Here is an 8,229-nt window from a genome sequence, read left to right as displayed (position 1 = left end):
ATCTTCATCTTGCTTGTTACGAAACACCCATTTGGTACCAATGATGTTGTGGTTGTTGTCGGGCTTCTCAACCAATGTCCAAACTTGGTTTCTCTCAAAATTATGTAGCTCTTCATGCATAGCGTTTATCCAATCTGGATCTTCCAATGCTTCTTCAACCTTCATAGGTTCAATGCTAGAGATGAATGAATAGTTTTCACAAAAGTTAGCTAAACGAGTTTTTGAGCGAGTGATTCTCCCGGTTTGTATATCATTTAGGATTTGCTCGACGGGATGATCTTTGGCAATTCTTGCTCGAACTCGTGAGAGCTTTTGCTTGGGTCTTCGTTGAGCATCTTCTTCATCTTGTTCTTCTTCTTGGCCTTCTTCATTGTTGACGTCGTCGTTCTCTTGTCGTGGTGGAGAAGGAGGTTGTTGATGTTTGTCTTGACGTATTTCCTCGTTTTCTTCATCTTGATGTGTCCCACTTGTGGATGCTTCTGTGTCGATTCTTGGTTCACCTTGTCGTGAAGTAGAAGCTTCCACTTGGACGGATGAAGTACTCTCCTTCACCTCTGTTGGACGAATTTTGCCAATGGACAAGTCTTGAATTGCTTCTGAAGGGTCTTTGTCTCCTACATCAATTGGCAATTGCTCTACTTGCGAGCCATTAGATTCATCAAACTTCACATCTACCGTCTCTTCAACCTTTCGGGTGAAATTTTTGTAGACACGGTAAGTGTGAGAGTTTGATCCATAACCAAGTAGAAAACCTTCATGAGATTTAGGAGCAAACTTTGAACGACGATGCTTATCAAGAATGTAGCACTTTGAGCCGAATACTCGAAAGTATCCAACTTGAGGCTTGTTACCGGTGAGGAGCTCGTATGCCGTCTTGCCGAGTAGCTTGTGAAGATATAAGCGATTTGTTGCGTGACAAGCTGTCTCAACCGCTTCTGCCCAAAAGTGCTTTGGCGTCTTGTATTCATCAAGCATCGTTCTTGCCATTTCGATGAGCGTCCGGTTCTTCCTCTCAACAACTCCATTTTGTTGAGGTGTGTACGTAGCCGAGAACTCGTGTGAAATCCCTTCTTCGTCAAGAAAGGTGTCCACATTTGCGTTCTTGAACTCCGTTCCGTTGTCACTCCGAACCTTCTTGATCTTCACATCGAACTGATTTTGGGCTTTCCTAGCGAAGTTTCTGAAGATCTTCTGGACCTGCGACTTGTCATTAAGAAAGAATACCCACGTAAACCTTGAAAAGTCATCAACTATAACTAGACCAAAAGAATTTCCACCGAGACTCTTGTAGGCGTTGGGACCAAAAAGATCCATGTGAAGTAGCTCGAGTGGCCTCCTTGTGGTCATGATGTTCTTCATGGGATGTCTTCCTCCAACCTGTTTACCTGCTTGACAAGCACTGCAAAGTCTATCCTTATCAAATATGACATCGTTAACTCCAAGGATATGATTTCCTTTAATAAGCTTGTCAAGGTTTCTCATCCCAACGTGACCTAGTCGTCTATGCCACAACCAACCTTTTGAGGATTTAGCAACAAAGCAAGTTTTAGGTTGTGCCTTTTTAGAGAAATCGACAATGTAAAGATCACCTCTACACATACCCGTAAAGACCATTTTATGATTGTCTCGACGAAATACTTGGCAATCTACCTCAGTAAATAGGACATTCAAACCGAAATCAGCAAGTCTAGATACTGAAAGTAGGTTGTAGCCAAGAGATTCAACGAGCATGACATTTTGAATGGAACTATCATGTGAGATGGCCACCTTACCAAGGCCAACCACTTTACCCTTTGAATTATCACCAAAGGTGACATATTTTCGAGGGCCATTGTTTTCAGCAAGCTCACGAAACATCTCTTCATCTCCGGTCATATGATCAATGCATCCACTATCAAGAACCCATTCCTTTCCTCCTGATTCATATCCCCGAAGATTTGCCATAAGACCAAAATGTCTCATTGCATCATCAAGATCGAAGTCACTATCATCATCATCATAATATTCATGTTCATCATGATCTTGTGACTCATCATTTCCTAGAGAGGGTAATTCATTAGATAAATGATCAAAGTGGTTACTTTTATGAATTCTTATGGCTTTGAATATGATATCATTAATGATTCCAACATCTCCTTTAGCATTCTTAAGATTGGCAAGTTCAAAAAGACATTTACCAAAACTAGGATCACTAGAGTTCATCTTACTCAAGGTAAGAGATTTATGGAGAATTTCATCCAAAGTTTTCAAGGAATAATCGGGAAATCGTTCCTCAAGAAATTTCCATATGGTATAGGCACAATTGTGAGTAGGCAAACTAGCAATCAAATTTTTGGGCAATCCTCTAATGATGAGCTCAATAGTTCTAAGATTGCGAATCATGTCAATATCTTCATCTAGGGTAGGATGCAAGGGATCAATATGGGGTGCACAAGGGCTAGCAATATACTTGTTCAAATGATATTGATTGAACATAACAAGCATCTCATTTTTCCACTCATGAAAATACTCTCCCTCAAGAATAGGCACTCTATGTCTAAGACTCCCTAATGTAGACACGTCCATCTTCCTCCAATGGTGATTGAACCAAGGCAATGGAGACCAAAGCTCTGATACCACTTGTGGGATCTAGAAGTAGATGTGTCTAGAGGGGGGTGATTAGACACTTAGTGCTAAAGTTGCAATTTTTAAGCTTTTTCGGTTTAAGTGGAGTTTAGGCACAATTTCAACACACACAATACATATCAAGCAAGCATGCAAAGAGTATATGAGCAGCGGAATGTAAAGCATGCAACTTGCAAGAATGTAAAGAGAAGGGTTTGGAGAATTCAAACGCAATTGGAGACACAGATGTTTTTCCCGTGGTTCGGATAGGTGGTGCTATCCTACATCCACGTTGATGGAGACTTCAACCCACGAAGGGTAACGGTTGCGCGAGTCCACACAGGGCTCCACCCAAGGGCAACGGTTGCGCGAGTCCACACAGGGCTCCACCCACGAAGGGTCCACGAAGAAGCAACCACCCACAAAGGGTCCACGAAGAAGCAACCTTGTCTATCCCACCATGGCCATCGCCCACGAAGGACTTGCCTCACTACGGTAGATCTTCACGAAGTAGGCGATCTCCTTGCCCTTACAAACTCCTTGGTTCAACTCCACAATCTTGTCGGAGGCTCCCAAGTGACACCTAGCCAATCTAGGAGACACCACTCTCCAAGAAGTAACAAATGGTGTGTAGGTAATGAACTCCTTGCTCTTGTGCTTCAAATGATAGTCTCCCCAACACTCAACTCTCTCTCATAGGATTTGGATTTGGTGGAAAGAAGATTTGAGTGGAAAGCAACTTGGGAAGGCTAGAGATCAAGATTCATATGGTAGGAATGGAATATCTTGGTCTCAACACATGAGTAGGTGGTTCTCTCTCAGAACATATGAGTTGGAAATGTGTGTGGTTCTGATGGCTCTCTCATCGAATGAGAAGGAGGTGGAGGGGTATATATAGCCTCCACACAAAATCCAACCGTTACACAGTTTTCCAATCTCGGTGGGACCGAATCAATAAACTCGGTCGGACCGAAAATGTAAACCTAGTGACCGTTAGTGATTTCGGTGGGACCGACTGGATCAACTCGGTGGGACCGATGTGCTAGGGTTAGGGTAAATCCAAAACTCGGTTTGACCGATTACTCAAACTCGGTGGGACCGATTTGGGTAATAAGTGAAACTGAGATTTGGTCAAGCAAACTCGGTGGGACCGATTGCATATCTCGGTGGGACCGAGAATATTGCAATGGGTAACAGAGAGTTTGCAAGCCCATCTCGGTGAGACGAACTGATTAGGGTTTGGCAGTGGCTAATGACAAGTGAAACTCGGTGGCGCCGGATAGGAAGAATCGGTAGGACCGAGTTTGGCTTAGGGTTTAGGTCATATGTGGATATGGGAAAGTAGTTGAGGGTTTTGGAGCATATCACTAAGCACATGAAGCAAGAGGCTCATTAAGAAACACCTCATCTCTCCTTGATAGTATTGGCTTTTCCTATGGACTCAATGTGATCTTGGATCACTAAAATGTAAAAGTGAAGAGTCTTGAGCTTGAAGCTTTAGCCAATCCCTTGTCCTTAGCATCTTGAAGGAGTTCCCACAACCTTTAGTCCATGCCACTTCATTGTTGAACTTATCTGAGACATGCTAGATAGAAGTGTTAGTCCAACAAGAGATATGTTGTCATCAATTATCAAAACCACCTAGGGAGCACTTGTGCTTTTCACGCGCCCCCTGCCTCGTGGGCCCCTCGGTGCTCCACCGACGTACTCCTTCCTCCTATATATACCTACGTACCCCCAAACGATCAGAACAGGAGCCAAAAACCTAATTCCACCGCCGCAAATTTCTGTATCCACGAGATCCCATCTTGGGACATGTTCTGGAGCTCTGCCGAAGAGGGCCGTCATCACGGAGGGCTTCTACATCACCATAGCCTCTCCGATGAAGTGTGAGTAGTTTACCTCAGACCTTCGGGTCCATAGTTAGTAGCTAGATGGCTTCTTCTCTCTTTTTGGATCTCAATACAAAGTTCTCCCCCTCTCTTGTGGAGATCTATTCGATGTAATCTTCTTCTTTTTGCCGGTGTGTTTGTTGAGACCGATGAATTGTGGGTTTATGATCAAGTCTATCTATGAATAATATTTGAATCTTCTCTGAATTCTTTTATATATGATTGGTTATCTTTGCAAGTCTCTTCGAATTATCCGTTTGGTTTGGCCAACTAGATTGGTAGTTCTTGCCATGGGAGAAGTGCTTAGCTTTGGGTTCGATCTTGCGGTGTCCTTTCCCAGTGACAGAAGGGGCAGCAAGGAACGTATTGCATCGTTGCCATCGAGGATAACAAGATGGGGTTTATTTCATATTGCATGAATTTATCTCTCTACATCATGTCATCTTGCTTAAAGCGTTACTCTATTTTTAACTTAATACTCTAGATGCATGCTGGATAGCGGCCGATGAGTGGAGTAATAGTAGTAGATGCAGAATCGTTTCGGTCTACTTGTCACGGACGTGATGCCTATATACATGATCATGCCTAGATATTCTCATAACTATGCCCAATTCTGTCAATTGCTCAATAGTAATTTGTTCACCCACCATAGAATACTTATGCTCTTGAGAGAAGCCACTAGTGAAACCTATGGCCCCCGGGTCTATTCTCATCATATTAATCTCCATCACTTTAATCTTGTTTTGCTTTTTACTTTGCCTTTACTTTGCACTTTGCATCTCTATACCAAAAATACCAAAAATATTGTATCCATCAGATCTCACTCTCGTAAGTGACCGTGAAGGGATTGACAACCCCTAATCGCGTTGGTTGCGAGTAGCTATCGTTCTGTGCAGGTACGAGGGACTTGAGCGTGGCCTCCTATTGGATTGATACCTTGGTTCTCAAAAACTGAGGGAAATACTTACGCTACTATTCTGCACCATCCCTTCCTCTTCGGGGAAATCCAACGCAAGCTCAAGAGGTAGCAGACAACGACAGCGGCGCGGTTGGACTCCCCGGTGAGCTTCCTCGGGGGTGGGCGGCGGTCCTGGTGGGCACTCCTTGCCGGTGGCTGGGGCTGTGTTGGTGGCCTTGCGTGGCTATGCGCTGGGCGCCGAGGCGAGGCGGCACAGGGGTGTGTCCGGGGGGAGGGATTTGGCTGGAGGGATGGGCGACGCCGACGTGCTCGGCCCCCCGTCACCGGCACAGGAGTGTGCCGGTCTGGATGCGTCCGCTCCCCCACCTCCCCCTTTCCCCGGCTGCGTGCGGGCGGATGTAGCACCGACGATCTTCAAGGCGGGATACATTCTGCGGCCCGTCGGTCTGGTGTGTCCCCTTGGTCCAAATTTGATCCTTTTGGATGATCTTGGGGGTGTTTGGATGTTGGGCGGAGGCCCTAGCGGCGGGAGGCGTGGTGTTCGTGGACTGAACCTACATCTCGGGTGTGGGCGGGCAACCATGGTGAGGGGGTCCTGGATTAGGGGGTCTCCGGACATCCGGATTATCTCCATTGGCCGGACTGTTAGACTATGAAGATACAAGATTGAAGACTTCATCTCGTGTCCGGATGGGACTCTACTTGGCGTGGAAGGCAAGCTAGGCAATACGTATATGGATATCTCCTCCTTTGTAACCGACCTTGTGTAACCCTAACCCTCTTCGGTGTTTATATAAACCGAAGGGTTTTAGTCCGTAGGACAACAATCACAACATACAATCATATCGTAGGCTAGCTTCTAGGGTTTAGCCTCTCTGATCTCGTGGTAGATCTACTCTTGTAACACCCATATCTTCAATATTAATCAAGCAGGACATAGGGTTTTACCTCCATCAAGAGGGCCCGAACCTGGGTAAAACTTCGTGTCCCTTGCCTCCTGTTACCATCCGGCCTAGACGCACAGTTCGGGATCCCCTAACCGAGATCTGCCGGTTTTGACACCGACATTGGTGCTTTCATTGAGAGTTCCTCTGTGTCGTCGCCGTTAGGCTTGATGGCTCCTACTATCATCGATAGCGATGCGGTCCAGGGTGAGACTTTTCTCGCCGGACAGATCTTCGTATTTGGCGGCTTTGCACTGCGGGCTAATTCGCTTGGCCATCTGGAGCAGATTGAAAGCTACGCCCCTGGCCATCAGGTCAGATTTGGAAGTTTGAATTACACGGCCAACATCGTGGGGGCTTGATCTTCGACGGATTCGAGCCACAGCCGGGCGCGCCGCACTGTCGCGATGGGTATGACCTAGCTCTGCCATCGGACGGTACCCCAGAGGCCGCACCCGCATCAGCTCCGACCCTTAGCTCAGAGCCAACTGCGCCAATCGAGGACGGGTGGCTAGACACTGCCTCAGGGGCTGCAGTCTCGACAGCGATCGAGCCAAACACCAGCATAATCCTCTGCGCAGCCCGTGACTCCAAGGTGTCGGACTCTCCTCCGGACCCCGAACCATCCACGCCCCTGCCAATCGAATCCTACTGGGCGCCGATCATGGAATTCACTGCTACGGATATCATTCGGCACTCGCCCTTCGGCGACATTCTGAATTCACTAAGGTCTCTCTCTTTGTCAGGAGAGCCCTGGCCAGATTATGGCCAACAGGACTGGGATGCGGACGACGAAGAAATTCGACGCCCACCCACCACCCACTTTGTAGCCATTGTCGATGATTTAACCGACATGCTCAACTTTGACTCCGAAGACATCGACGGTATGGACGACGATGTAGGAGACGAACATGAACCAGCACCTATAGGGCACTGGAAAGCCACCTCGTCGTATGACATATACATGGTGGATAGACCCAATGAAGGAAACGGCGACGAGATAGCGGAGGATGACCCCTCCAAGAAGCAACCCAAGCGCCGACGTCAGCGGCGCCGCTCTAAGTCCCACCAAAGCAAAAGTGGTGATAGCGGCACAGGAGATAGTAACACTCCGGATAGCGCTGAAGACAACAAAGATCCCCTCCAGCAAGAGTTAGATCAGGAGGATGAAGGAGCCAGCTCTCCTGAGAGAGTGGCTGGCGGAGAGGAGGAGGATGACAATTACATGCCCCCCTCCGAAGACGAGGCAAGCCTTGGCGACGATGAATTCGCCGTACCAGAGGATCGCGTCGAACAAGAGCGCTTCAAGCGCAGGCTTATGGCCACGGCAAATAGCCTGCAGAAAAAGTAGCAGCAGCTTCAAGCTGATCAAGATCTACTAGCTGACAAATGGACTGAAGTCCTTGCAGCCGAGGAATATAAACTCGAGCATCCCTCCAAGAGTTACCCAAGGCGCAAGTTACTACCCCGACTGGAGGAAGAAGCGTATGATACGGCTGATCGGCCACCTCGTGGCCGCGATAGAGAGGCATTCCAGCCAAAAGCTCAGCCTCCACCCCAACGCCATCCAAATAAAAAGGCATGGGGAGATACGCCAGACCTGCGAGACATATTGGAGGACAAAGCAAAGCATTCAAGATCGATCTACGGATCACGAGGGCGCACCACTCTACGAGACGGTAAACGTCACACCAGATACATTAAAAGCAAATCCGGCCGGGCCGAACACAGCGGGCAGGACCCATACGAGCTGCGTCGCGATATAGCCCAATACAGAGGCGCCGCACACCCCTTATGCTTCACCGACGAAGTAATGGAACATCAATTCCCAGAAGGTTTCAAAACTGTAAACATTGAATCATACGACGGC

Source organism: Triticum urartu, chromosome 3, assembly GCF_003073215.2.
Source record: "Triticum urartu cultivar G1812 chromosome 3, Tu2.1, whole genome shotgun sequence".
Classification (NCBI taxonomy): domain Eukaryota; kingdom Viridiplantae; phylum Streptophyta; class Magnoliopsida; order Poales; family Poaceae; genus Triticum; species Triticum urartu.
The sequence above is the reverse complement of the archived record's forward strand: the minus strand, read 5'-3'. Positions refer to the sequence as shown.